The 25,812-nt window shown below is 46.0% G+C and overlaps 1 protein-coding gene across 5 annotated transcripts in view; it reads left to right on the forward strand.

The window, feature by feature from the left end:
• The window catches only part of PPFIBP1 (PPFIA binding protein 1), a 150,971-nt gene that overhangs the window by 47,203 nt on the left and 77,956 nt on the right, over window positions 1-25,812 (forward strand). For 4 of the 5 annotated variants that reach the window (XM_049822217.1, XM_049822218.1, XM_049822215.1 and 1 more), the window contains one exon: window positions 11,846-11,921. The exons of the other annotated variant lie outside the window; for it this stretch is intronic. The gene's annotated coding sequence lies outside the window, so the exon portion shown is untranslated. The remainder of the gene's footprint in view (window positions 1-11,845; window positions 11,922-25,812) is intronic. 5 annotated transcript variants of the gene reach the window in all.

A 25,812-nucleotide genomic window follows, 5' to 3' on the forward strand; every position in this document is an offset into this window, starting at 1 on the left:
TTAGCAGCAGAGCCCCGAACCTGAAGCCAGAAGCCTGTGGCTTGCCAGACCACGCTGCAGTGTAATTACCAGATAGCATTGCTGCGACTCTGGGGGCGAAGTGAGCCCGGGCAGACTGAGATCTGCATCGCTCTCATGCTGTGCATGGTACGGGTGTCGTGCTCTCTTTTCCTGTGCTTGTTTTACATGGATGTGACTCCTGAGCACGGGGTACACTCCATTTACTCCACTCTGAGTGGAGAGTGGAATTCTTCAGTGCTCTCTGGGTTTTGGTTTGGTTTTGTGGTTTTTTTTTTGGGGGGGGGGGGGGGGGGTGGGTGTTGGGTTTTGGTTTTGGTTTGGTTGTTTTTTTTTTTTTTTTGGAAGGAAGTTCATGGATTTCTTTTGGCAAGAAATGCCAAGTAAACTTAAAAGATGTAAAGTTTCCTAAGTTACTCATCTTTTCCACACAAAACTTGATGAAACATTGGGTTCCTCTGAGACATTTTGTAATGACCCAACATATCTGGCTTCATACAGAACATCTGAAAGAAACTTTTGGGAAGGAGAGCCATGGGATAAACAGCAAATGAAATCACTTTACAGCTCTGTCTCATTTGTATTACCAGGGGAAGAGGAAAGCGATTGCTTCTTGGCAAATTAGGCTACATAAAGGAATTCTATATAAAGATTGTATGCCCTAATGAATATGAATCAGTGATGCAAGCAGAAAGGGGAAATGCATTATCACCAGCTGCATTGCTGCCATGTATGTGAGGGTCACTGTGATTTAATGAGCCTGGCAGGATGTGCGGTAAGTTGTCTTAGTAATTTCATCTTGAAGCAGGTGATCTCTCAGCCTGCAGGTCCCCAGCTTGCATAAAGAAGGGGAAAAAAATCCTGAATTAAAAAAGAATGTGGTGTCGCGTGTTGGCAGCCCTGTACTTGAGATGCATTTCTCTGCAGAAGAGAGCTAGCCGGCTTCTCTGTGCAGCAAGCTGTTCAGTCCTGCACACATGGCTTGTACAAATCTTCCCAATCTGTCCTTCTTTTCTCTGCACTTCATTTCTCATGTTCTTCTGGTTCGCCTAGATCACCCTCTGTAGAGCATTGCATTTGTGTAGTCCTATCTGATGCTCGTATTAACTTGCATCCTCTCTTGAAGTCAGGGCTTTGCAAGTTTGGCATCTGCTAGACCTTGTCCTTGCTGGGGTTAGAGATGTGCTATATACCTAAGGAGTGTACAAGATAGTAAATGAGGAATGAATGAGAAGTGAAAGTTGGGTTGGAGCTCAGTAGCTAGGGGTTTTTGTGGAAATCAAAGTAAAATGGTCTTTGCCTCTTTTTGGGGAAGCGTTCCTGTTCCTAACGAAAATCTTAACAACTGACTGCTTATGATCACAAAAGCCCTTAAGGCCACCATTGGAAAGTACTGGGGTACAAATTCAGAACAACTTACCTGTATTCTTACATCTTCCTTTGTACTGTACCCCATAAGACCCCAAGTTTTTGCAAGTGATGACACCATCATTGAAGCAATCTCTCATATTGTCTGTGGAGGGGGCTCTAATGAGTGTAAATCACCATGTATGGTAATGAGGGGGTGAGTTGGATTGCAGAAGGCGAGAGGTATGACGGTGACTTTCTCTGAAAAGACCTTGTCTGCTTCTACCATCTCCACTGCTTCCACCATCTCCTCCATGGGACAGCAACATGTGCTCCTAGGTATGGCTCAAAGGGGTGGACTCTGCAGTCTTCCAGTCAAAGGCTTAGGTTTCACCTGACCCTTCTGTGCAGGGGATGGGGTCTCCCTGTGCTCCACCGCCTCTCAGAATATGCTCCTGAAGATGGTCCTTTCCACAGTTTGTGTGGTGGAAAATAATCAGGTTAAGTGACGTTGAACTCTTTTTGCTATGGCCCAAAGTTTACACAGCAGTTAAAAATCTGTTTTGTGAAATTACTGGATTCTAGGAACATCCTTATGTATTATGTTTAATAGAGATGCGCTTGTGTAGGATGTACGTGGCTTCTAATATTAACTGTCCCCCATGGGAGAGATAGTTATTAGGTGATTTCTAAATGAAGATACAATGCAACCCATGCTTAATGATGGACTTGTTTGGCCCCAGCATCTTCTAAGTCGTTCTTTCACATCTGACTTTCGTTTTGGAGGCTGAGCAAAGCTTGCCTCTTTCCTTAAAAAAACGCAAGCAACCTCCCTTCTGCAAAACAAACCAACCAACCAGTTAAATGTGAAATATTTATTCATATTTCATGTGAAATATGAAACTAGCTTTCACTGAACTACTTTCTGCTTGACTGCTATGGTGGTTAGGGCTGCTTGTTCTTCCATGAGAAAGAAAACTGGGTGGGTGAAGTAGGAGGGTTAATAGGACTGAGTTGAGTGGAAAGCTTGTAGGTGAATATACTGCTTTCTGGGGTCAGATATCCCCACCTGGCTGTTTCAGGCTCTACTATGATGCATTTCTTTGTTGTAATTCATTGTGATTTAAGGCTTATTGTTTTTGTTGGACACCTTTATGTTTATGCTCAGGCTCTGTCTTGTTCCCAGCCCCAGTGTTTTGAAGCTCTATTCCATAAACCTTGCCACCTTGCTCTTGACACACTGCAGTGCTTGGCTCAGAGCCCTGGGCTGTAGATGCCAGTGCCCTGCTATTAATAAGAGGAGCCAAACTATTGCAGCTGGAGAGAGAGCGTCACAGGACAGATCCAACGCTCCTGACAGGACCAGCGTCTTCTCCACGCTGCCGTCAGGACGTGTGTTGTCTTGATCCGGGGTGTTTGCTGCAGCGGTAGAGCTGTTGGGGCTGTTGTGGCCATCCAGCCCTGCTTCCCGCAGAGCCTGCTGCCTGCGGTCACGCAGGGCTTCGGTCTGAGGGCTGGATAAAGTGCCTTCTGGCAGGTGGGCTGCCATCGCAGACATTGTTTGCATATTAAGACCCTGGAGAGCTTGCAGGGAAGCTGGTGCTGGTGACTTTTTAAATTGTTGTGTAATTGGTCTGAACTCGAAGTGATGGTCTAGAAGGGGAAAATTATTTTGCATCTCGTCGTTTATCCCGTGAGCCTTGTGCTTTGCCTGCATCTTTTTGTGTTCCCTGAGAAAAAACCTGTTTTTTCTGTTGTTGCAAGACACTGACCTCTTTAAAGGAGAGATACTGAAAGCTAATGAAGTTTTTCCTCTGCGGATAGTGCCCTGTAATTGTTAGTGAAAATGTGTTTAATGCTGGTGGCACCATCCTTACTTACTCCTTAAATAAAGTGCTGTAATAGGTTGGTTATAAAGAAGATTCTTGAATAAAATCAAATTAAACCAGAAAGGCTTGTGGGGGTGTGGGAAGCAGATATTTGCATTCTGCTTTCATGGTGTAGAAACATTCGTGTCTAAGAACTAAGACAAATAAACCCTCCTGCTGTCTATCTGCTAGCTGCTAAGCACAGAGAGGGAGAGCCTCACTTTTCACTGGTGGCTGTGGGACTTGCCCTGGGGCTGCTCAGCCCTGGCTGGGGGTGGATGCCCATCCTGGCTCTGCAGGGTGCTCCCCTTCCTGTGCTGGCTGCTTGGCACGTCTCGGGGTAGTTATTGCTTGTTTCTGGCCTTCAGCCCTCCCCTTCTTCTGAAGTAGGTTTAATTTGATCATACTTCTCATCCCCTAATAGCTGTCCAGGTTTATGATGCTGAAAGCTCCTTGGGCAAAACCAACCCACATAGGTTGCAAGTGATCTCGATTCAGCTCGTAAGGTTTGTTCCTTTTGTACTCCTTACAGGCAGTATTTTCTTGGTCATGTTTCAGTAGTGCCTTTGGGTTGCTTCCATTCCCTAGCAAGAGCTTCATGGGATGCGGTGTGCCTTTCTCCTTCCCTGGGATGAAGAAGAAGGTGGCTGCAATTCGTAGGTGACAGTTCTGGAGGGGGGTCTTACTTTCTGTTGCAGCTTTGACACAGGTGGGTTGAGGTGGATCTAGTCTACCCTGGCTCTTTCCCAAGCATGAGCTTAGTTGCTGCTGTGCTGTTCCTGTCCCATCTGCCCACTGAAGGCATGGTCCATTTGTGGCCCCAGTAGCATCCAGCTTTATTTGTGGGTATCTGAAGATGAAACATGGCTTGTAAACAGCTAGCCCAGCATGTGATGGGAGAATGGTTTGTTGTGGTCTTTCCAGGGGGGTAGAAGGAGAGCAGGGAAGGGACGTTACTGTGCTTATAGGTATGGAGATGGCAAAGAGCTGCTGCCAACTATCCCTCAGGTAGCAGAGTTGACAAAACCTAGTTCTTTAAAATTTTGTTTCCCCTGTGTGCGTTGGCCTTTTGTCCACCATGACCTGTGATCCTTCTCTTTGGACCTCTTCATTTTTGCTGTTCCTTAACTCCAGATTATCTTCTCCCTCCCTTTTGGCTTGGTCCATGGTTTCTCTCCAATGTCTTTCATGTTCGCCACACAGGATTCAACACGTGCGCTGGATGTCCATGTGCAGATGCTGATGGAGCAGCTGCTGGGCCAAACAAAGCAGGGAGTTGTTGACTTCTTGCAGCAGAGTCTGAGTCCATGTGAAGCTAATTTGGATGTCTCCTCTACCTACATACTAATTTCTCCCAAAGATGTAAGAATGTGACACCTATTAGGATCTCTTTGCTTTCTGCCAAATGTGGTCAAAATTGACTAGCGAGTTGAAAATTTAATAGGGTGAGGACTGACAAACAACACTACCACATAAACTTAATTTCCTTTAGAATCCAGGCCAAAACTAAGTGGTAAGTGTTTTATTCTGCAATCATGTGCTTTAAAACTGTGTGGAACAATGTGATTAGTAGAAATGGTATTTTCAGGATTATTTGCAGTGCATATGATAACATGACAGCTGAATCCTGTTGTGTGCATGTATATTAGCACGTAACCAACTTAAAAGGGCTGAAACAACTGAAGTGTCTGCATGGAGAAATAGCAAAATAAATGTATAAAACTTTTTACTTGTGAAGCTGGCAAAGCATCTAGTTATGTTGGTCTTAATTTCTAGGGGTTTTAACTCGTATCTTTTGGCTGCCTCCTCTTAACAACAACAAAAGAATGTATTTTGTTCCTTTTCCTGATAAGTGCTTTTGGGTTTTGCTGTTTGCATAGCTTCCACCTCATTTCTCAGCTCTGGAAACACAGAGTTTGGATGTGTGCGCCTCACTAACAAGATTTTCTAACTTCGTGGTGTTGGAGCTATTTAAGTTCCTTCTAGGAATGGCAAAGTATTGCTGTGACTGAACTTCAAAGTGAAGGATGCCTGTTAACAATTTTGGATAATTGAAGGGTGGGCATCTTCCTGGAAAATGTTACGGCAAACCTTATGTGTGAGCCCAATCCCTTTTTGTTAAGGAATGTCTTGTGCTTATTTCTAGTAGAGTCGGGAAGGAAGACAGAAACCAGTGTGCGGCAACACCAGTCAGATTAAGAAGATGAGCGGCACTGCTAGAGCAGTGCCTTTTGCATTTGACGGAGCATGCCAAGGTTGAAGGTGTCCCATAAAGCTCCAGCCAAGAGGCACATGTAAGCTTTTGTTGGCTCTTTTGCATGTGTAGAAGAGTAAGACCAAACTGGTGCCTATGAGAGGGAAAACACTGTGCTAATCTTGGTGTTAGTTTAGTGATAACAGAGTTACAGCCCGTTGTGATCATGTCACCCTAGAAAGCAGTCTCCTGTAATGAAACTCTTGCAGCCTCTTGGCTTCCAGAACCAGGGCTGCTTGAAACACCAACTGGTTATTGGTATTTCCACAAGGACAGAAGTGATGCCTGAAGATGGCTGTCCACCCTGTGTGCTCTGGCTTGCTGTGTGATTAACAAGATCAGTGGCTTTAGTCACCCTGGTGTCAGCAAAGTTGACATAACTATGAAGGAGGCAGAATACTGACAAGACCAGTATTTGGTGGTATCAAATTCGTGCTATGGAAAATGTCTTCCAGGAGATTGAATTCTCTCATATATGACCGCACAGACTTCTTATCACACCCCCCATGCTGGGGGTATGAGATCTTCAATTAAGTTCATAAAATAATCCTCCATGTCTTACAGCCACTTCTACATCTTCCATCAGCTGATGTCTGCATTTACATAGATGGTAAGTTGCATATAACCCGTTGCTTTGGCTTGTAGAATTAAAACAAAGCACTAGCTGACAGAAACTGCATGGAGTGGCACTCCAATTCAGATATGGACTCAGCCAGTGATTAATATAAAATTAGTCATAGATTAGTCATAAATTTTTTCCTTGCATAAATCTTGCCTAGTTTCACTTAAAATCTGATAAGTTAGTAATTTGAAATCCTTTACTTAAGCCTTCTGCAGTTTGTTCTTGCTACTGATCTTACAAGTACTTCATTAAATGGTCTCTCTGGTGTTACTCTTCTGACTGAGGAGATTATCTGTAATATTTCATTATGCTTCCCAAAAGTGTTTCTTTGCTGTGGCAGTTGGCTATGTTGTCTATATTCTCCAATGCTGGTGTGTTGATTCAGTGACGTTTGCGCTTGTACATTGTTTAAATATACTGGTTTATGGTAGGAAATGTTGTATGAGATACCAGCTGCTTTGGTCACTGGAGTTAATGATGTTGTTAGTTTTCCTCAGGTCCCTTTAGTTTTCAGTTTGGGTTTCTGTGTGTGCCAGACCCCCTGCTTTTGGGTCGAAACTTGGTTTTTAAGCTCAAGGCTGGCACTTGCATGATGGACAAGTACTGTTTCAGGTTTCAGCTGTGGGTGTAGTAATATCCAAAACCAGACTGGTTTGCTAATGTGGATGCTGTATGGTTTTTGTGTCAAAAGATGTGCAGCCTTCTAGAAACCAAAAATAAAGATATGGGCTAAAGCATCCGTGTTTTATGCATTTGTCTCAGTGCAGCTAGGCTGTCCTGTCATAAATAAGAGATGTGTTACGTGGTCTGCAGCAGCTGAAAAATGTATCCAGGGACAGGGTGATTTAAATGTGAGAGAGATTGTGTGTTGGTGGGTGATACTTGGTGTGGATAGATGATGTATACGAATGTGGGGAAATGACTCAAGCTGCAGCTCTGATTACTTCCATTCAGGTTCAAACCAGCCTTTGCCCAAAGGCCTTTTACAAAAAATTGTACCATTGGCATAGCAAAATGAAAAATATGCATCAAAGACTTTTTCCACAGAAAATCATTAGGTCCCCAAATCATTCCAGTGTTTCTTCATTGCTTTACTTCTTGGCTTTAAATTTGCTACCCACCTTTCCAAGTAAAGATAACTGGACATGATCAGCCTGCATTGGTGACTTCCTTGGAAATATACATGTTATTAATTTCCCTTCATAAATTTTTGAGTTAAGTTGTAGCTATTGATTCATTCTTTAAAGAGCAAAAAAAAAAATTTTAAAAGAAAAATGGTCTATTAACACAGACTAAAGGCAGAGTATACAAGCATCAGATATGCATCTGAAGCAAGAATCTTCTCAATGTAAGCTTTAAAAAAAAAAATTAAAAAAATTCTTCCTACTGCCCAGCATAAGCTAGGTATTACCTACCATTGGAAGGGGTGAAAGTGTATGGCCAAGTTCTGCAAAAGTAACTTCTAATATATGTAGACCCGGGGGAAGCCGAATAACGAGATTGCAGAAATGCCTGTGCGTGCCTTGACAAGAAGAAGCTGTGTCTGTGTGGGAGCCTCTGGAGGGCCTCTGCATACACTTGTGCAAAGCAATGGCTCGGCCAAGCTCCTGCAAGTGTGGCTGGGCTTTCGGGAAGAGGGGTCTTGGCCGCAGGTGGAAGGTGGCTGGACGAAGCTGAGCTCTGGCTCGTGTTTTGTTGTCCAGAGGGGTGTCTGTGGCAGACAAGGCATAGGCAGAGGAGGCCTCTTGGCAGAAGAGGCCTCTCGGCAGAGGAGACCTCTTGCCACCTCTTCTGCTGGCAGCCAAGCAGGAGAAGGGGATGGCTGCCTGAAGAGGTCCAAGCGATCCTGCCTGGAGAATGCAGAGGCTTTCGCGTCCCTGTTCTGAAGGGATGAGCGGTCGGGATGTGCGCGGAGCTGCTGACTGCCGGGGAAGCGCTGGCCGCGGCGAGATGTTTCCTGGAGAGGGAACCGTGCCTGCTTCGAGCTGTCGGCGTTAGAGGCAGCAGCCGCTTCCATCGCAGGGCAGAGCGGCTTGTCTGAACCTTCGCTGTGGACTTCAGGAAACATTCCCTGTCTGGGAAACCGTGGCCGCTGCCTTTTGTGCTCTGCCCTGCGATGGCTGAGCTTTGCTGTCCGGCTGATGCTGTCCTCGGCAGCCACAGCCCCTCTGCCCAGGTCCCTTCTTCCCGTGTGGTTTCTTGGTGCCAAAAGTCCCGAGTCTGTTGCCCAGATGACTTGCCCACCAGTCTCACCATGTCCTCAAGGTGTAAATGGTCCAATTACAAAACCTTCCTTGATCAGAAACGATAAGGCAAAGCCGATCTTTATTTTTGTCCAGCAAAGAACAGACATAAACCAGATGATTTTCTTGCAGTACTCATGCATTCTTCCAAAAATATTCCTGAAACAAAGCTTCTAGTAGGCACAAAACAAAGACATAGTGCTGCACCTTTCTTGCTAACTTGTGCCCCTTAACGCAGTGCAACGTGAATTTTTCAGGTCTTTAGGCCTTAGAGTTGTGTCCTTTTTAAATTCATACAGCATGCAATTGTATGCAATCGTGCTGCTTGAATTTGAAAAAGATGTGGGTGGCTATTGTAGAAAACCGTTGATTGGCACGGAGAAATATTATTGCTGAACATGCAAGATTATAGGATTAGGTTTGTGTTTTCTTCCTGGTTAAGAGTTTATAGTCTGGAAAGGACAAAAAATTTCACGTTGTATACCTCCTTTTCTTTCGTCTTGCAGTATTTTTTTTTTCTTTTTTTTTTTCCCTGGGGATACTGGAAAGGTTCCTCCAGGCCATCTATATTTTGTGATGTTCTCTGTATGAAAGCAAAAACCCAATTAACTTATATCTCACCTGGTTTGCCTAGTCTTGCACTTCTTAAATGATCATTCCTCAAAATTGGCTCTTGATTATGGGAGTGGTTTTCTGGGAGGTTGGGTTTTTGATACTGAAATTGAACTTAGATTGAACTTGGTGGAGAGCTTAGCTCTTGCTGTCGAGGCTGGAGAACTCCCATCCCCCAGACAGCTGGCTGCCTGTGTGCCCTCTGATCGGGTCTTTGTGGCACATCTATCATGTGTGATGCAAGAGCAGCTATTCCCTCAGTTGCTGTTCTTGGATGATAATTTACCCCTCCAGCTAAACCAGGAAAACTCCACCCTTTCCCAAAAGTCCCCACAAGTCCCAGTTTTCACCCAGTGTCCCTGAGCTCCAGACCTCCCCTGGGGGCTGTCAGCCTTCCTGGCATCCTAACACAGGTCACAGGGTAAATCCCTCTGGATCTCTGTGACCTGTCCCCCATTCAGCCAGGAGAAATACTGGGATGAACATCATAGCCAGCCCTATTGGAATTACTTTTGAAAACAGTCTTCAGAGGCGAGGTGTGCAAGAGAGGTTTCCTCATCTCTAGGATTAGAGGGAGTCTGAGATTTCTGGGGAAGCTTGTTAGTAAAAAATAGAGTTTGAGGAAGGAAGGAAATGGGGGGTGGGAAATGTAGGCTACTTCCCTAGCAGCCTTTGAAACAAACTGAATCCTTCTGGTGACAGCACACAAGGTAGTGTCTTAAAGCGGTTAGTTCACTTTTGAGAAATGCCTGCAAGTGTTCCCTTCCTCATTAGATAGCGGGCAGCCGTACAGCTTGCCCGAGGTGTGGGCTGTGTGTGTGTAACTCTGACTCTGTTGGGAAGGACACGACTAAACTTTCTGTCAAACCACAATAACAAAGAACGTCTTTGATTTACCAAAACAGTCACGGTAGGCAGGCTCAGGAGTAGCTGTGGTGCTGCTGGCACCCCACGCCAGGGAGAGCAAATCAGAGATCGGTACTCGTGGGGAGCGAGACTCTCCTGTCCTTAAAGATGGTGTCGATGGAGGGAGACAGACCTGGGAGGCAGCTTCATCCTGAAGAGCTGCAGGGACTTTCTAGTGGTGGAGAAGACGATGAGGAAATTGGGGCAGGACTGTTGACTGCCTCTAAAGCGGGTGTCAAGACAGGCAGACCAGCTGCGGCAGCAGGAGCCCCACGCAGCGGGGCACAGCGTCGGAATCGCACGGCTGCTGTGCTCCACGTTGCCTTCCCCGCTGCCCGACTGCTGCCTGCGGGTCCTGGCAGCCCGGGCGGTGGGAATCCTGAAGATACCCTGTCAATCTGTGAGCCGTGTCTGGCTCAGGTGGAGTTGAGTATTTGAAATGAAGGGGAGAAGCTCCATCTAACTGTAGGTTTTCCATTTCAGCCCTTGATATTACTTTAAGCAGACTTAAAATAACACTGTCAACTAACTTTTTTTTCCCTAGCTTTGTGGTTCCATACATGACATTCTGCAGTACCCTTTATAGAAACCTCAAATATTTTTTTCCCTGCCTACCATGTCTTGTCTCTTTTTCCATCTAACAGATGTTTTTTTTCCTGTCTTGTACAGGGCTCAGTACATAATTATGCTGTTGCAATAGCCTGAAGCCCCAGCTCTGTGACGGAGTCTGCTCGCACAGACTTATATGTCCCTGCCATTTGTGTTCTGTGTAATTTTTTTCCATGGTGTTTTTGTTCTATCTAGTCAAAAAAAACTGCTCTGAGAAGCAAGGAGCACCCAATCATTTGTGTGCTCTGAGACCATCTATTATAGCTTTTTGGTATCTAGACCTGAAAATGCTTTTGCCTTTTTTTCTTTCCCTTTCCCTTTCCTGTTGGTCTTTGTTGCCTCAAGTCAACAAGTAGTTAGTCTGTGTCTCGTTAGCCCTACATTTTTTTTGAGCTGATTCTTTGCTTTCTGATCATATTGCTTGCTTGTCCTAAACTTCTGTTGGTTTGGCAAGATCTGTAATTGCTCATGGTGTGATTTTTGTTCAGAGAGCAGCATCTCACCATGCTGGTGCAGTGTGCCAGGTGGGGTACACTGGAGTGTTCCTGGTTGTTTCAATCGCTTTACCAGCTGTATTTCACTGAGCACTCATATACGAGTTACTGATTCTTCTGTCTCTTCTAATGGGAGTTGAGTAATTGCCTAGGTCTAGCAGTTTTTTGGTCTAGAGTTTCATTCCCCAAACTTCCCTTTTGCATTTCAAATTCAAAGTTTACCCAGAACCTTCTCCTGGAACAATTTTGTCAAGCTTCCCACACCAAATAGCTCTTATTTTGACCACAGTCTGTAGATGGGAGTATCCGTGACTAAAACTTTCTGTCAAACCACAGTAACAGAGAACATCTTTGATTTACCAAAATAGTCACAGTAAAGAGACTCAGGAATAGCTGTTGGGAATGAGCTGTAGGGTTGGTTCAGTGCTATGCGCTGCTCAGACTTCGACTGGCTTCACTTCACGCTCTGATCTCTAGACGTTCAACGCTGTGGGGTGCTTGGCTGGTATTTTTGGAGGTCACAATAGTAAGAAAGAAGCCTTGCAAGGCATCATTCACCTTTGTTTTGTGTTATATGTGTATGGTCAGCTGGAGAGGTGGAGGGCAGGCACAGGCCAACCATGTAATGTAGGAATACTGAGAGATAATGTTGCTGGGAATTATTTGGAATAAACAAGCTCATTTCCCCTTTGTACATCAGTTGTCATCCTTTAATCTCTTGGTATTGGCCTTTTTTTAACGCTGTTATGTACGTCATCCACTGTGCTTCCTGTATCCTGTGTCACTTGATGATAAACTTTCATAAGACATCGCCATTAAGTCATCTCGGACTTTGTAGTGATTAATTAAATTATTTATTTCTCTCTTTTCAGTGTCAGAAGTTTATATGGATCAGTGGTACTTGCTCAAGAGTGACAGTGGAGATCAGCATTAAGTCTGCTCCTCTGGGTGAGTAATTAACCCACTGCATCGTATCTACATATCTGCTGTCTTTTTGCTTGATACCTTACACAACAGTTCCTTTAGGCTTTTATTTCAAATGTCATAAAAATTATGTTGTATACAGCTTCCAACAGGAGTTGTAGAAGAATGTCTTGCTGCTTCTGCTTGTATAGACATCCATTTATTTGGTATCTTTTGAAGGATAGCCATCATTTAACACAGTCTGAGCTGCTGTTTAGATTCAGGGAGGCTTTCCACATTTTAAAGACAATGGATTTGGAGTTAACGTATGGACTGTGGCAGAGTAATGAAGTGTATTTTGATTATCCAAGAAATAAACCTGAAGTGACCACTGGAGCTGTTCTGTCGCATATGATGGGCTCAAGCAGTGCCAGTGCTCCAGTATGAGGCCCACTGGACTTGCCATGCCTGTGTGATGCAGCTGCGCTGCGTGCATGCAGTTAATCTGACTCAGCAGGTCTACGGCAACGTGCAAAGAAACTGTCAAGAGCTTTCAGATTACTGGGGCAAGTTTATGTGAAAACGCATTCAGCAAAATAGACTATCTGTTGCATTAGCCCTTGGAAATGACCCAGTTTAGTTGACTTCAGGGAGTGGCATTTTGCATTGGTCCAGACTGATTTGATCTAAGTAGCTTAGTGCACGTCAGAGCTGGCAGTCTTGTTTTGGGGATGGTTATCCCTCATCTAGTTTGTTTTGGATATTACAGTATGATCTAGCATGATTTAGCATCCTAAATTCCAGCAGGAAGGCTGGGTTGAATTGCTGCATCTGCACTTCAGCCGTGTACCCTGCAGCTGGGATGTACTCGCCCCTTAACACCACCACTGAGGTCCCAGCTGCTCACTGGGTCTCTCCTCCCGACTCGTGCTGCTGCACTCTTTCATATTCTACAACCACTAGCAGAGACCAGCATCTACCAGCATACTGTATCCTGTGTCTTGGCTTGCTGCCCTTCAGCTGCTCTCATCTCTGAACTGCTCATCCTTGCCCTATCACTGGAGGAGGACTGCAGTATTCGTTTGTACCGTCCTCTTTGAGGTGGTGTGTGTTAGCCTGCCAGAGAAGCAAGCGTACCTCCCTTTCGGTGATGCATCTACATCAGGCACATCTGCTGACTTGTTCATATGTCCAGGGTCTCTGAAAGTCTACCTGTGTCAGCGGCCAGCTTCTGTCCAGAGCTCTACGGGGCTGCTTCATAAGGCTGTCTCCCCACCCTGGCTGGGACTTGCCTTTCTGTCTACCCTTTCCGTGGTGGATGGGCTGGATCCCCCTCCTGTTTCCCTGCGTCCCAGATCTTCCCTGTGCCACCCTGGGGCCAGCTGATAGGGTCAGCGGTGGCTGCTGTTCCTCATGATATCTAACAGCCTGAGACCCAAGGGGGTGCTTGCCTTGCACCTACAGGTTTGCTAACAGTCATTGAGCTTTGGAAAGGGCAGCACGTGCCTCCTCTGCTGCCTGGGACCACTGGTGCGCTGCCACTGAGGGCTCAGGGCTCTCCTGGCTTTGGTCATTGCTGTTCCCTAGTGCTGTCCTACATCTGTAGCCTTGCTGCAGGCCCATAGTATGCGAGGACTGGTGTCTCACTTGAAAGGTTATTTCCCTTCTTTTACTCCCTTTCCCTCTCCATAGCCTTTGGAGTGCCTTTTCTTGGATCTCTGACACTTCCCACACTAAATCACTGTGTGAGCTCTCTCTGGGATTCACAGGGTGCCTGAGGTCTCGCACCGGACCTGGAATGAAGTGGATGTTGCTCCTTGTTTGTCAGGAACCCTGAACTCCAGTGCCAAATGCTTTTATTCCCTGGGTTTTTAATCAGAGGTCCGCTGGCTGCAGGAGCCGGTTATCACCTATTGTCTCCCATACTGGTAACGTTTCTTCAGTTGTATTGCTGCTTATCAGAGTTTCTGGGATTACACTCCAGCTGGTCCTGCACTCCAGCTGGATTTGAGTTGGTCATGGCTGTAAAAACATCATTAAAAGTCCGATGCTGGCTGGCAGCCACATTCTGCTGGATGTGTGTTTGGAGACTTTCAATCTGCTGGCATCACCATGCAAATATCTTGCCTTCACTGGAAGTCTCTGCCTCTTTGCTCTCCAGATGCTGTGCTGGTTTCCCCTCCCAAGGAGTAGCAGAAGTTTTGGAACTAAAATCTGCTTTGTTTTCCCTATTGCTTGTGCTATTGCTGTGGGAAGGGGTGTGTGTGTCCATGTCCATCCTAGGCTGTGGTAGCAGGTGCTCAGTCCTCCTTTCTTTGTTCCTGTAGCTCCAGTACTGGTGTTTCTCTGGTATTTGAAGGCACACAGTTTGAGTCAGCTCCATTGCCCATAGCTATCAGTCCGGAAAGCTGGAGCTGATTTTTCTGGCTGCTGTTGACTTTCACCATTAAACAAATAAATAAGAGCCTCTCCTAACAAGATGGCAAGAAATTCCCATGCTTGACTTAGCGTTTACAGGAGCAGTGGGCTGTGTTTCGGGCAGCTGTCTGCTTCTCCCAGCCAGGGGGAGGAACACGGCCTTTTTGTTGTGTTGCCCCAACTTCAGCCCAGATGTCTGAGCTCCGATCTCACCACACAGAATACCCTGATGTGTTTTGAGTGGAGTTTCAGTGCCTCTGCCTGCTGCCTCTATTTAGCCGTAGAAGCACAGATTCCCATCCCTTTGTTCCCTCTCTAGCAAGCACTGTGTTAAACATATCGCTGACAGTCCAACCATGACCCACAGTAAGGCAGTGTGTATAAGTAATCCAGAAAAGCTAAATAAGGCTTTTAAAATAAGCCTTAGCAGAGAGAGATGCTTTAGTGTGGTGCCATGAAGACATAAACCTGGCTATGTCCATGTAGCCAGATCCAGTCATACTTTCTGTGGCTGCTGCTCTTTCCTAGCAAAATCCGCAGAGGTTTTTAGGTCCATCTTCACCTTGCTCCACAGTTCTTGGGACTGCTTTTAGTTAAAGTCTGTGCTACATGGCAGCAGATTGTCTGGGTGTCCAAAGCGAGACAGAGCATGCACATGCAGCACTGAAATAGCACATGTCCAGTCCACTCTGTTACCATGCCTGTGTGCAAAAGGCAGAAATTAGTATTGGTTTTGTTGGCTTTGTTGTTTTTTTTTTTTTTTCCCCCCAATGTCACTTTGAATATGGGAGGGACAGAAGTACAAGGCTACTTCTGTGTACATCTCATTATTGCATTTATTAGCACTTGCTGCCTTGTTCTGCAGGGTCCAGCTGTCACAGAGCTTTTCTTGGGCTTTTAATAGTTGTGCTAAACTGAAATGTGCTCAAAATAGTTATAATTTAAAATATTTCTCCAGAGCCTGTGGCTGCTCTGCATGTTTGTGGGAGGTGTAACACTGCCTGCGGATGGGGTGCAGGGGTCCCCAGTCCCCCCCAGTCCCGTTCCTGCCTGGCTGCTGGAGCAGAGGGGTTGTGGTGTTAACCCAGCATGTTGTCAGAGCAGTATTAGGAACCCAGTATGTTGTCAGAGCAGTATTGGGGCATTAAATGACATGGGGATAATCATCAAAGGTCAGTTTTGATCTGATTTGCTGCTGGGTTTGGTAAGAGTTAAAACCACCAATCTATTCATTTATTTTTGAGTTAACATTTCTCTGGTGTGGCTGTGTCGTGGTTTAAGCCCAGCCAGCAACTAAGCACCACGCAGCCGCTCACTCACTCATCACACACAGCCATCCCACTGGATGGGGGAGAAAATTGGGAAAAAGAAGTAAAACTCGTGGGTTGAGATAAGAATGGTTTAATAGAACAGAAAAGGAGAAACTACTAATGATAATTATAACACTAATAAAATGACAACAGCAATAATAAAAGGATTGGAATGTACAAATGATGTGCAGTGCAATTGCTCACCATCCACCAATCGACACCCAGCTAGTCCCCGAGCAGCAATTCCCCCCCCCACTCCCCAGTTCCTATACTAGATGGGACGTCGCATGGTATGGAATACCCTGTTGGCCAGTTTGGGTCAGGTGCCCTGGCTGTGTCCTGTGCCAACTTCTTGTGCCCCTCCAGCTTTCTCGCTGGCTGGGCATCAGAAGCTGAAAAATCCTTGACTTTAGTCTAAACACTACTGAGCAACAACTGCAAACATCAGTGTTATCAACATTCTTCTCATACTGAACTCAAAACATAGCACTGTACCAGCTACTAGGAAGACAGTTAACTCTATCCCAGCTGAAACCAGGACAGTATCCACCCCTTATTCTATACCATTGACGTCATGCTCAGTTCCCATACCTTTAGTTACATCTGGATCAATCATCACCACCTTTCCATCCCTTTGAGACATATGTACAATGATATATATATATGTATACACACACAGAGATATCATTCCTTTAGTTCATGAGTTATGTTCATAAAACATTTGTTGAGTTCATTTAGTTTCCGACTCTGGGCTCCATCTGTCATACCAGTCTGTCTGGGCAGGAGGAATGGTGCAAAGTCCTCTCAGTCAGTAGAGCAGAATTGGGCTTCAGTGCGGTGTGACGAGCAGATGACATTTGATGCAGCAGGAGGATGGTGTGCATCGTTGGATTATTGCATGCTGGAGTCAGTTCTGGTTCCATCACTGCTGCGCTTTGCTCAGTTTTATCACAGTTCTTTCCTGCTTGATCCAAGTGATTCTTACTATAGTACTATGGATATAGCGTATAACAATTATAGTAATGATAACATACAGTAGCAGAGTTATATAGCAACTAATATCATACAGTTTAATTCTGGCTATTTTCACCTAAAATCAAATCCACTTGAGGCACACATCGGACTTCTCCATCTTTTCGCATCACCCACCAAGTGCACCCAGGCCCTTGAGCAAAAGCAATCCCACGAATGGGTTTACCTTTGCCTGAGGCAGGAGTAACCCAGACCGTTTTCCCTAACATATTTTTCATGTGCACTACAGGGACTTTATCCCCTTCTCAGTATGTAAAAACTCTGCTTGGGCAGGGCCACTCCGATTGGCAGATCCTCTGGTGTTGACTAACCAGGTGGCTTTTGCTAAGTGTGTATCCCAATGTTTGAAGGTTCCACCCCCCATTGCTCTCAATGTAGTCTTTAACAGTCCATTGTATCGCTCGATTTTCCCAGAGGCTGGTGCATGATAGGGTATATGATACACCCACTCAATGCCATGCTTTTTGGCCCAGGTGTCTATGAGGTTGTTTCGGAAATGAGTCCCATTGTCTGACTCAATTCTTTCTGGGGTGCCATGTCGCCACAAGACCTGCTTCTCAAGGCCCAGAATAGTGTTCAGGGCAGTGGCATGGGGTACAGAATATGTTTCCAGCCACCCGGTGGTTGCTTCCACCATTGTCAGCACATAGCACTTGCCTTGGCGAGTTTGTGGGAGTGTGATATAGTCAATCTGCCAGGCTTCCCCAAATTTATATTTCAGCCATCGCCCTCCATACCACAGGGGCTTTAACCGCTTGGCTTGCTTAATTGCAGCACGTTTCACATTCATGGATAACCTGTGTGATAGTGTCCATGGTCAGGTTCACCCCTCGATCTCGAGCCCATCTATATGTTGCATCTCTTCCCTGATGGCCTGACGTATCATGGGCCCACCGAGCCATAAATAGCTCACACTTATGTTGCCAGTCCAGGTCCACCTGAGCCACTTCAATCTTGGCAGCCTGATCCACCTGTTCGTTGTTCCGATGTTCCTCAGTGGCCCGACCCTTGGGTACATGAGCATCTACATGACGTACTTTTACAACCAGATTCTCTAGCCGGGACGCAATATCTTGCCACAGTGCAGCAGCCCAAATGGGTTTACCTCTGCGCTGCCAGTTGCTCTGCTTCCATTGCTGTAGCCACCCCCACAGGGCATTTGCCACCATCCATGAGTCAGTATAGAGATAGAGCACTGGCCACTTCTCTCTTTCAGCAATGTCTAACGCTAGAACGCTAGCTGGATGGCTTTCACCTCTGCAAACTGACTCGATTCGCCTTCTCCTTCAGCAGTTTCTGCAACTTGTCGTGTAGGACTCCATACAGCAGCTTTCCACCTTTGATGCTTTCCCACAATGCGACAGGACCCATCAGTGAACAGGGCATATTGCCTCTCATTTTCTGTCAGTTTCTTATACAGCGGGGCCTCTTCAGCACGTGCCACCTCCTCCTCTGGTGACATCCCAAAATCTTTGCCTTCTGGCCAGTCCATGATCACTTCTAAAATTCCTGGGTGACTGGGGTTTCCTATGCGAGCTCGCTGTGTGATCAGTGCGATCCACTTACTTACTCCATGTGGCGTCAGTCGCGTGATGTGTAGAGGAGACCCTCCCTTTGAACATCCAGCCCAGCACTGGCAGTCGGGGTGCTAAGAGGAGCTGTGTCTCAGTACCAACCACTTCTGAGGCGGCTCGACCTCCTTCATATGCTGCCAGTATCTCTTTTTCAGTTGGAGTATAGCGAGCCTCGGATCCTCGATATCCTCGACTCCAAAACCCCAGGGGTCGGCCTCGGGTTTCCCCAGGTGCTTTCTGCCAGAGGCTCCAGGTAGGGCCATTCACCCCAGCTGCAGTGGAGAGCACATTTTTAACATCTTGTCCTGTCCGGACTGGTCCAAGAGCTACGGCATGAACAATCTCCCGTTTAATTTGTTCGAAGGCTTGTTGTTGTTCGGGGCCCCATTTAAAATCATTCTTCTTCCTGGTCGCTTGATAGAGAGGGCTTACAATCAAACTGTAATTTGGAATATGCATTCTCCAAAACCCCACGACACCTAAGAAGGCCTGTGTGTCCTTTTTGTTAGTCGGGGGAGACATAGCTGCTATTTTGTTAATCACGTCCATTGGGAGCTGACGACGTCCATCTTGCCATTTTATTCCCAAAAACTGGATCTCCTGTGCAGGTCCCTTGACCTTACTTTCTTTTATGGCGAAACTGGCTTTCAGAAGGATTTGGATTATTTTCTTCCCTTTCTCAAAGACTTCTTCTGCTGTGTTGCCCCATACGATGATGTCATCAATGTATTGCAGGTGTTCTGGAGCTTCACCTTTTTCCAGTGCAGCCTGGATTAGTCCATGGCAAATGGTGCGGCTGTGTTTTGACCCCTGGGGCAATCGATTCCAAGTGTACTGGACACCCCTCCAAGTAAAGGCAAATTGTGGGCGACACTCTGCTGCCAGAGGGATTGAGAAAAACGCATTAGCAATGTCCATTGTGGCATACCACTTGGCTGCCTTTGACTCTAGCTCGTATTGAAGTTCTAGCATATCTGGAACGGCAGCACTCAGCGGTGGGGTAACTTAATTCAGGCCGCGATAGTCAACTGTTAATCTCCATTCCCCATTAGACTTGCGCACTGGCCATATGGGACTATTAAAGGGTGAGCGAGTTTTGCTGATCACTCCTTGGCTCTCCAGTTGGCGAATCAATTTGTGGATGGGAATCGGAGAGTCTTGGTTGGTGCAATATTGCTGCCGGTGCACCGTCGTGGTAGCAATTGGCACTTGTTGTTCTTCAACCTTCAGCAACCCCACAGTCGAAGGGTCTTGAGAGAGACCAGGCAGGGTAGACAACTGTTCAGTGCCCTCCGTCTCCAAGGCAGCTATACCGAAAGCCCATCGATACCCCTTCGGGTCCTTAAAATACCCCCTCCTGAGATAGTCTATGCCAAGGATGCACGGAGCCTCTGGACCAGTCACAATGGGGTGTTTCTGCCATTCATTTCCAGTTAGGCTTACTTCAGCTTCCAATACAGTTAACTCTTGGGATCCCCCTGTCACACCAGAAATACAAATGGGTTCTGTCCCTTTAGAACTTGATGGCATTAGAGTGCACTGTGCACCAGTGTCTACTAGAGCCTTATACTCCTGTGGGTCTGACGTGCCAGGCCATCGAATCCACACAGTCCAATAGACCCGGTTATCCCTTTCCTCCAGCTGGCTGGAGGCAGGGCCCCTCTAATTCTGGTCAGAGTATCCAGTATTCACTTCTCGTAAAATTGGCTCAGAATTCCCTTCAAGAGGATCGGAAATAAAATCAGCCCTTCTACTCCGTTTGGAAACTGGAGTGGCATTTTTCCTGGTAGAATCCCCTTTTGTGGTGTTTTTTCCTTGCATCTCACGTACCCGTGCATTTAGGACCGAGGTAGGTTTTCCGTCCCATTTCCTCATGTCCTCTCCATGATCACATAGGTAAAACCACAGGGCACCTCGCCTGTGCCCTGGTTCATGTACCTTCAATATTCTCTCTCTTGGGCAGAAGACCGCTCTCTCCTAATAGCTGAGACATTGGTCCTTACAAGTGTGGAGTAGGACATATCCTCTTTGATTTGTTGGGCATCCTGGGACAACTTCTCCACAGCCGAAATGCAGGCTTGTAGGGAGGAGGAGAGATTTTCTTCGTATTGACGGAGTTGGCGAGCCACTTCCTCCGCTGTTGGTGCCTCTTCATCCTTCCAAGACATTATTGGCAATGCATTGGCATAGGACGATGGTGCGCTCCGTACAAACTTTCGCCACATGGGTCGTGTGCATTGGACTTCGTCTGGATCTTGGGTAATTGTGGGTTGTCCGGGTCATGATGAATCATCTCCAGCACAGCTAATTCCCTCAGATATTGGATACCTTTTTCCATGGTGGTCCACTTGCTTGTTTGACATATAACATCTTCCTTAAAGGGGTAACTTTCCTTCACACTTGACAGGAGTCGCCTCCAGAGGCTGATGGCTTGTGTCCCTCTTCCAATTGCCTTGTCAGTGCCACCTTCCCTGGCAAGCGATCCCAGCTGCTTGGCTTCCCTACCTTCTAATTCCAAGCTATTAGCCCCATTGTCCCAGCATCGGAGGAGCCATGTGATAATATGCTCACCTATACGGCGGCCAAAATCTTTTCGCATATCCCACAGCTCACTCAAGGATAGGGACCGGGTTATTACCTCTGGTTCTGCCTCTTCCTCCAGTTCCTGTGATGGCCCTGGTTCACCTTCATCCTTCACTAAGCAAACTTATTTTTTTGTATATTTCTTTTTCTGTAGAGGGGCAACTGATACAGGTTGGTCCGCTGGTTCAGTTGCAGTATCGCTCGCCATGTGTTGGATAGCCGCAGTGTCTGTCGCCGAGGTTTGGATAGCAGCAGTGCTCGTCGTTGGGGCTGGAGGGGCTGCAGTGCCTGTTGCTGAGGTTTGGGTAGCCCGAGTTCTTATCGCCGGGGCTGGAGGGGTCATGGTGCCTGTCGCCAAGGTCTGGGTGCCTGCAATGCTCCTTGCCGGGCCAGGAGGCACTGCAGCGCCCGTTGCCGAGGTTTGGGTAGCCGCGGTGCTCATCGTTTTGTTGTTAGTTCTAGAGACTTTCTCTTCCCCTTGAGGGTACTGAGTGGTGTCAAACAGGGCTCGATAGGCATGGGCCAGGCCCCAGCATGTTGCAGTGATTTGTATCTCTCTGGAGCTGCCGGGGTGACAGCATACATTTTCCAAATATTTTACTAGTTCTTCTGGATCCTGCACTTGTTCAGGGGGGAATTTCCAAAACATTGGAGGTGCCCACTTTTCTAGGTACCTGCCCATACTACCCCACACACCCTGCCACTCATAATTATCCAGCCTTGGGGCACATCTCTGGGTGATCTTCTGAAATAGCTGTTTAACCTTAAACGAGAGCTGAACCGCATTCAGAAGTATGCTAATTCCTAGCAGTAGGGCTAGGACCATGCTAGTCCCAACACCCCAGGAGTATTCAAATTTTTCAAAATTCTCAAATACCATTGTAACTGGACTGAAGGAGAAAGGAGAGGGGAAAAAAGGTACCCCACCCATAGACTGGTTTTCCATGGAGGAAAGGTAAATGGTATAATTATTAATAGTTTCCCACAGATGGCTCCCGCATTATAAAGGTGACAATGCTAAGTGCAAATACCGGATTAATCCCACAGCCAATGACTTTATAAAATGACAACAGTAGTAATAAAAGGATTGGAATGTACAAATGATGCACAGGGCAATTGCTCACCACCCGCCGACCGACACCCAGCTAGTCCCCGAGCGGTGATTCCCTGCCCCCCACTTCCCAGTTCCTATACTAGATGGGATGTCGCATGGTATGGAATACACCGTTGGCCAGTTTGGGTCAGGTGCCCTGGTTGTGTCCTGTGCCAACTCCTTGTGCCCTGGCTGGCCATGAGAAGCTGAAAAAATCCTTGACTTTAGTCTAAACACTACTGAGCAACAACTGAAACCATCAGTGTTATCAACATTCTTCACATGCTGAACTCAAAACATATCACTGTACCAGCTACTAGGAAGACAGTTAACTCTATCCCAGCTGAAACCAGGACAGAATGATACCCTGTGTACCATGTAAGCCCGTCAGCTGAGCAATGATCCTCGGACTGGAGGCGATGGGGAAGGAGAGTGCCACCCTGGCAGGCAGTGGTGGGGATGGAAGGAGGCAGGATTTTCCAGGTTGTTTTTTCCTCCCTTTCTTCTGAGACGCAGTATTGCTGCTTGCAGAAAGCACTATGTCATTATGCTTTTGCTCTTCACATTTTATGTGATGTAGTTTGGGTAACGTTAATGTAACTTAACGTTATGCTCACCCACAGTACTGATGGTGGTTCTCCAATACACATAAATCTCTGCAGAGAGAGAGGAAGTTGTATTTATCTGTAAACAGTTAGCATACTGCCCCGTTTATCTAGCGCATGACCTCTCTTTTGCACACTGCACTTCCCTGCCTCCCTCCCATCCGGTCCTTTTTATTTAATTGACTTTCCCAGTCCTGACAGTTACTGTATGTTCACAAAGCATAAATTCATCCCCTCCAAAGCTTTCAGATCTAATTTAATTTCTTCCCTTACTTTTTGGGAAATTTTTTGCTCTCTTAAAGACTGAGAATGTATGTTTTCCCTATTTATTTAGACAAGCTTATTTTGTCTGCAGAAACCTGGTCAAATGTTACATTTCTTTTCTTGCATTTATAATTCTGTGGGGTTTATGTATTGGGAATAATCTTTGTGAGCTGGAAGAAGATTGTCCAATCTGTTTTAAGATGTCACACTTTCTGAGTATTGCATCTCATTAGGAATACAGTAGGCTGTTTGCATGGCTTTTTTTCTTTGTCTATATAGCTTGGGGGAGAAAATACATCATTTCATCATCTAGTAATAATGCTTGGCACTTTGTTTGCATCTTCAAAGAACTATACAGCTATGAATTGAATAATTTCTATAACACTGTGTAGTAGTTTCTCATTATTATTTGCCCATTTTACAGATGGGGAAAGTGAACAAGAAGTCAAGTGACCTTAGGCCATGAAGGGAGAAACAAAATCAACTTGAGTTCCCAGCTCCCTGACTTGTACTAGTACAGCACCACACCTCTCTCTTGTTTAAACTAAAGAAGAGAAAGAGGGGGGGAAAGAAAGTTTGATTCTGGTCAACATTAAAAGGAAAGGGAGAGCTGTTTATCTTTAATGATCTTGCCTAACCTTATTAACTATTTAGTTAAGTGCATTTGATGGTGGTGGGTTTTTGGTGTTTGTTTTTAAATATGTTGTCTAACTTACTGATGTGGTTGTCACTTCTCAGCGTATTGTTCGAAGTATGCAAGGAATTGTCTGGAGTTTATAAAGGTGCAGCAGTGTGTGAATTGGGTTAGGGTTGTTGTGGAGGGGAGGGTGTTGCTCACTGCCAGCTGGGGGATCTCTCTGCTCCTTCCCTCCTCTTCCCCCTTGAACCAGAAGAGGGGGAAACCTTTTCTGTAGTATTTGGAAAAATATTTTCCCCAATTTTTTTTCTATGTGAGACTGAGATGGGAAAAGTGAGCCATCCTAAGTGGGGACTGTGTTAACACATGGCATATATAGAAACTAATCCTTCTTGTCTCATCCACCACATGCCACGTTAGGATTTATTTTTTTTCCCCCATGGGTTGTAGTGGAATTTGTTGGCTAGAGTGGTGTCTGGGATTACTTCATTTGCAGAAATAATTTTAGATAACTGCACTAGGCTATAGGGCTTGATTTACAGCTGCTTAATTAACTGACAAGACCCCCAAATGTGTTGCATGTCATATAGAAAAGGTGAGTGCCGCAAGTAGTGAATAGTGGAATTATGAGCTCTGTTACAGAGGAAGTCATGGTAACAATATTGTTAAGTACTTGTTCAAAGTTAGTTAAAACTACTTTTTTCAGGAATACTAGCTTTTTACAAAGGGGTTTTGGAGCACTGGGCAGCGTTAGAACAGTTTAGTCCTCTTGGGGAGGACAGATAATCTGCATGGTGAAAAGTGGCTTGGTGCAGAGGAGCATGGAAATCACACAAAGAATTTCTCCATCTTTCTTTGGAAAATCCTGTGGCAGTTTCTCCACAGGTTCTCAGAAGGTTCCCTGGCCACCTTCTGGCTGGCTTCAGAAGCCTTGTTTGATAAACTTTCTGGCGAAAGTCTTGCGTGACTCGACACAACTTTATTCTGGGCATGCCTTGCTATAGTGAATGCAGTGGAGAAGGCAGCTGTCTTCAGCCATGCGCTCTATCTGGGGATGAAAAACTTTGCTGAGCCTTTTTTAGGGGCTGAAGATTTAACTCCAGGATTATATTTAGTTTTCTGTTTCTGGTGAGTGGGACAGATATCCTGATGCCTTAGATAAGACCTTCAGTGCTGAAGAGCAGCACTGAGGTATTGTAGCCAGTATTTTTTTTTCCTTTTCCTTTGAATCTTTTATGTAGCTGATAACTTCATTTGTACATGCTTCCTTCCAGCGTTGAGCAGAGCTGTCCTGAGCCATGGCATGGTCACGGGGCTCCGGTTTCATCTAGTGTTTCTCATGATACCCAAATTGCTGATTACTTGTCAGCTGACCTTTTGAGCACCTGAATGTGACTTTTCATTAATCTGGATGTTTTTCTCTTGCTGGGCTTGGGGAGCCTTCAGGGCTGGGTTGGGACCTGAACTTTGCAGCAGTAAGTGCAGAGCAGCTGGTACGTAGGCTTTCATGCTTTACTTGCACAGTGTGAGCACTTGTGGTGGGGTCTTTGTGTCTCTCCTTTGTCATCTGACAACTTCTCTCACTAGCCTTTGATTTCGGCTGCTTAGAAATGTCAGCAGCTCAGCATGTGAGGAGCTGCATGTTTGCCTTGGGCTGTTTTGTTGTGTTTATTTTTTTAATTTTGTGTTTTGTATTTTTTTTGAGGTATTGCATCCAAAAATGGGGATTCTCTCCAAGAATGAGTTCAGGGCAAGTTGCTCAGAGCATGCTGATACCTTTACCAAGGAATTCTTTGGAGATACTTGTTACCCCTGTGTGCTACTTCGATACACGAAATTAAGAGAGGGAGGGAGCTAGCTGACTATCTGGATACTTCTTCCTTCTCCTTTTCCCCCAGTGCAAATTCACCAAAACTGAGGTTAACTTCTCAGCTGTGAGAAGAATTGCATATCCTTCTGCTCGGCAGAGCCTTGAGAGTTGGATGCTGCACCTGGGACCGCGTGGCAGCCGCTCCTTGGAGCATGGTTGCCCCAGGGTCCAACACAGCACTTGTGGGGCTGAAGAGGGCTTGTCCTGCTGTGGCCTCTTTGTGGCTGTGGTTGTGCCAAGCATGAGAACTGAGGGCAGGGTTCTTTGGGATTTTTTTTTTTTTTTTTTTAATGCTTCCTCCTAACTGTTTGCAAATAGCAAAGAGAAGGGAGAAGCTGTCACGTATTACAGGTTGATTGCAAATCACAAACCATGGTCACTCAAGAGAGTAAGAAAGTATCAGGAGAGGGAAAAGGGTGGTGGGAGAGGGGACATTAGCTTGAATGGAAGGAAAGAAGTGGGAGATGGCAGCCAGAAGGTGATCACGGCCAGAGGGAAGCATGGGGCAGGTGCTGGGGTGGGTACCAGAGCCAGTGCAGTTCCCCATAGT

The sequence above is a fragment of the Accipiter gentilis genome, chromosome 18 (genome assembly GCF_929443795.1).
Source record: "Accipiter gentilis chromosome 18, bAccGen1.1, whole genome shotgun sequence".
Lineage (NCBI taxonomy): Eukaryota > Metazoa > Chordata > Aves > Accipitriformes > Accipitridae > Astur > Astur gentilis.